This window comes from Oncorhynchus masou, unplaced genomic scaffold (genome assembly GCF_036934945.1).
Source record: "Oncorhynchus masou masou isolate Uvic2021 unplaced genomic scaffold, UVic_Omas_1.1 unplaced_scaffold_722, whole genome shotgun sequence".
NCBI classification, from domain to species: Eukaryota; Metazoa; Chordata; class Actinopteri; order Salmoniformes; family Salmonidae; genus Oncorhynchus; species Oncorhynchus masou.
In genome coordinates, this window is record NW_027013670.1 from 101016 (window position 1) to 105406 (window position 4391).

Below are 4391 nucleotides of genomic sequence, written 5' to 3' on the forward strand. Positions count from 1 at the left end.
GGCATTGGAGTTGGTCTGCTCTGCCAGGGGGGCTTTGGAGTTGGTCTGCTCTGCCAGGGGGGGGGGGCATTGGAGTTGGTCTGCTCTGCCAGGGGGGCTTTGAAGTTGGTCTGCTCTGCCAGGGGGGCTTTGGAGTTGGTCTGCTCTGCCAGGGGGGCTTTGGAGTTGGTCTGCTCTGCCAGGGGGGGCTTTGGAGTTGGTCTGCTCTGCCAGGAGGGGGCATTGGAGTTGGTCTGCTCTGCCAGGAGGGGCATTGGAGTTGGTCCCTGCTCTGCCAGGAGGGGGCATTGGAGTTGGTCTGCTCTGCCAGGAGGGGGCTTTGGAGTTGGTCTGCTCTGCCAGGGGGGCATTGGAGTTGGTCTGCTCTGCCAGGGGGGCATTGGAGTTGGTCTGCTCTGCCAGGAGGGGGCATTGGAGTTGGTCTGCTCTGCCAGGGGGGGGGGGGCATTGGAGTTGGTCTGCTCTGCCAGGGGGGGCATTGGAGTTGGTCTGCTCTGCCAGGGGGGGCATTGGAGTTGGTCTGCTCTGCCAGGGGGGGCATTGGAGTTGGTCTGCTCTGCCAGGGGGGCATTGGAGTTGGTCTGCTCTGCCAGGAGGGGGCATTGGAGTTGGTCTGCTCTGCCAGGAGGGGGCATTGGAGTTGGTCTGCTCTGCCAGGGGGGCATTGGAGTTGGTCTGCTCTGCCAGGGGGGCATTGGAGTTGGTCTGCTCTGCCAGGAGGGGGGCATTGGAGTTGGTCCCTGCTCTGCCAGGAGGGGGCATTGGAGTTGGTCTGCTCTGCCAGGGGGGGGGGCATTGGAGTTGGTCCCTGCTCTGCCAGGAGGGGGCATTGGAGTTGGTCCCTTCTCTGCCAGGAAGGGGCATTGGAGTTGGTCCCTGCTCTGCCAGGAGGGGGCATTGGAGTTGGTCCATGCTCTGCCAGGAGGGGGCATTGGAGTTGGTCCCTGCTCTGCCAGGAGGGGGCATTGGAGTTGGTCCCTGCTCTGCCAGGAGGGGGCATTGGAGTTGGTCCCTGCTCTGCCAGGAGGGGGCATTGGAGTTGGTCCCTGCTCTGCCAGGAGGGGGCATTGGAGTTGGTCCCTGCTCTGCCAGGAGGGGGGCATTGGAGTTGGTCCCTGCTCTGCCAGGAGGGGGCATTGGAGTTGGTCCCTGCTCTGCCAGGAGGGGGCATTGGAGTTGGTCCCTGCTCTGCCAGGAGGGGGCATTGGAGTTGGTCCCTGCTCTGCCAGGAGGGGGCATTGGAGTTGGTCCCTGCTCTGCCAGGAGGTGGGCATTGGAGTTGGTCCCTGCTCTGCCAGGAGGGGGCATTGGAGTTGGTCCCTGCTCTGCCAGGAGGGGGCATTGGAGTTGGTCCCTGCTCTGCCAGGAGGGGGCATTGGAGTTGGTCTGCTCTGCCAGGAGGGGGCATTGGAGTTGGTCCCTGCTCTGCCAGGAGGGGCATTGGAGTTGGTCCCTGCTCTGCCAGGAGGGGGCATTGGAGTTGGTCCCTGCTCTGCCAGGAGGGGGCATTGGAGTTGGTCCCTGCTCTGCCAGGAGAGGGGGCATTGGAGTTGGTCCCTGCTCTGCCAGGAGGGGGCATTGGAGTTGGTCCCTGCTCTGCCAGGAGTTGGGCATTGGAGTTGGTCCCTGCTCTGCCAGGAGGGGCATTGGAGTTGGTCCCTGCTCTGCCAGGAGGGGGCATTGGAGTTGGTCCCTGCTCTGCCAGGAGGGGGCATTGGAGTTGGTCTGCTCTGCCAGGAGGGGGGCATTGGAGTTGGTCCCTGCTCTGCCAGGAGGGGGCATTGGAGTTGGTCCCTGCTCTGCCAGGAGGGGGCATTGGAGTTGGTCCCTGCTCTGCCAGGAGGTGGGCATTGGAGTTGGTCCCTGCTCTGCCAGGAGGGGGGCATTGGAGTTGGTCCCTGCTCTGCCAGGAGGGGGGCATTGGAGTTGGTCCCTGCTCTGCCAGGAGGGGGGCTCCCTATTCCTTATGGTGGACATCTTTTGACCTAAAGTAGTGCACTATATAGGGTCCCTGGTCTAAAGTAGTGCACTATATAGGGAATAGGGTCCCTGGTCTAAAGTAGTGCACTATATAGGGAATAGGGTCCCTGGTCTAAAGTAGTGCACTATATAAGGAATAGGGTCCCTGGTCTAAAGTAGTGTACTATATATGGAATAGGGCCCTGGTCTAAAGTAGTGCACTATATAAGGAATAGGGCCCTGGCCAAAAGTAGTGTACTGTATAGGGAATAGGGTCCCTGGTCTAAAGTAGTGCACTATATAGGGAATAGGGCTCTGGTCTAAAGTAGTGCACTATATAGGGAATAGGGCTCCATTTGGGATGCACACTTTGCCGCTTACATTGGGAATGGACCTCCGCTAAATATCCTGCTTTAAGTCTGACTTTGTTTTCATGGGGGATTTACCTGCTTGTTGTTTTCATGGGGGATTTACCTGCTTGTTGTTTTCATGGGGGATTTACCTGCTTGTTGTTTTCATGGGGGATTTACCTGCTTGTTGTTTTCATGGGGGATTTACCTGCTTGTTGTTTTCATGGGGGATTTACCTGCTTGTTGTTTTCATGGGGGATTTACCTGCTTGTTGTTTTCATGGGGGATTTACCTGCTTGTTGTTTTCATGGGGGATTTACCTGCTTGTTGTTTTCATGGGGGATTTACCTGCTTGTTGTTTTCATGGGGGATTTACCTGCTTGTTGTTTTCATGGGGGATTTACCTGCTTGTTGTTTTCATGGGGGATTTACCTGCTTGTTGTTTTCATGGGGGATTTACCTGCTTGTTGTTTTCATGGGGGATTTACCTTTGTTTTTGTGGTAGATTTACCCTCCATGAACAAATGGCTTACAGTACTTATGTGATGGCTCTTTGGTTCTCATATCAAGATGGAATTAACTACAGGCTACGTCCCAAATGACACCCTTTTGGCCAGAGCCCGATGGGTCGTAGTGCACTATGAAGGGAATTGGGTTTCATTTGGGACAGAAACAGACTCCTGGCTTTCACAATGTGTCTGTATTCCTAATGATTTTAGCTCTGGCTTCAGAAGGAAGTCGTCTGATGTCGTAGACCTGCGTATTATCACACGCCCCGGTGACGGGAGCGGTTTCTATTGGTTGATGTGGAGGCTGGCTGCTGCTCTCCTCATTTCTGATTGGCTGGGGTTTGTAGGTGTCACTGTAACCGTGCCTACCCAGCAGAGCTCGTATGTATTTATGATGTATGTACATGTATGACAGGAAGTTGGTGGCTCCTCAGTTGGGTTTGGATGGGTTTTGTGGTAATGACTGGAGCGGAATTAGTGGAATGGAATCAAGTACGTGGTTTCCATGGTTTCCATGAGGTTGATGCCATTCCATCTGCTCCGTTCCAGACATTGTTATGAGCCGTCCTCCCCTTAGCAGCCTCCACTGACATGTATGTGTTGATGCTGTACAATAAAATAACGGTCTCTCAGTGCATCCCAAATTACACCCTATTCTCTATATAGTGCACTACTTTAGACCAGAACTCTACGGGCCCTGGTGTAGGTAGTGCACTTGCTTGTCATGAAATGTGATGATATTTGAAAGAAACCAGATCAAAGAAGGAATATAAAAGTATGAGCAATGACTGTTTCTTCTACATTGATCAACGTTTGATCATAAAGTTACTAGTCCCCTCCTCCATGTCAAACACTTGGATTCATTATTCACGGGATAGAGTGATGTCACCTTAACTCATGTAATGACCTGACTAGATCATAAATGAACAATTGTCCAGACAGAGGCTTGAGTTTGCGAATTGACGGTTTATTAAACCAACTTTACACAGGCTACTGTTTGGGCCGTAGCACACGCCAAAAAGATGACAGATAACCCACAAGCCAATCATGACCTTCTCTTGGGAAGCCCAGACGTAAGAGAGAGAGAACAAAAGCTGAACCTGGTCTTAACTTCCAATGCTCCACCCCCTGCCCAACCCCTCCACGCCACTCCGCCAACCACCAGGATGCCCGGCATCAGAACATTCCAGGCATTCCCGTGATTGGCAGATAGCAGGTTGATTGACATGTCGGACCCCGCGAACACCGGGTACTGGTCAGTACAACACAACCACCTCCTAGCCTAACACATAACACACAGCTGTCTGTGCGGGTCGCTACACTCATTTAAATACACCAAATGGGTAAAATGCTATTCTCTTAAATCATTTAAATACACCAAATGGGTAACATGCTATTCTCTTAACTCATTTAAATGAGTACAAGTGAACAACGTCGGAGAAGGCATTTGCAGAGGGTCGTGGTTTATATAACTAGGTAGCTACTCCTCTAGTGGCAAAATGTGACTGTAGTGTCCGCAAATATAGTTAAAAAGTTTACCGTATCTATGGCAACGATAATGATATGTTTCCCA

The 4391-nt window shown here is 53.1% G+C and overlaps 1 long non-coding RNA gene across 1 annotated transcript; it reads left to right on the forward strand.

Moving 5' to 3' along the window:
- The first annotated feature begins 1680 nt into the window (after window positions 1–1680).
- LOC135537189 (uncharacterized) lies at window positions 1681–3455 on the forward strand. Its single transcript, XR_010455142.1, has 2 exons — window positions 1681–2007; window positions 2190–3455. It is a non-coding gene; the product is annotated as an uncharacterized LOC135537189 (long non-coding RNA).
- Window positions 3456–4391: the final 936 nt, after the last annotated feature.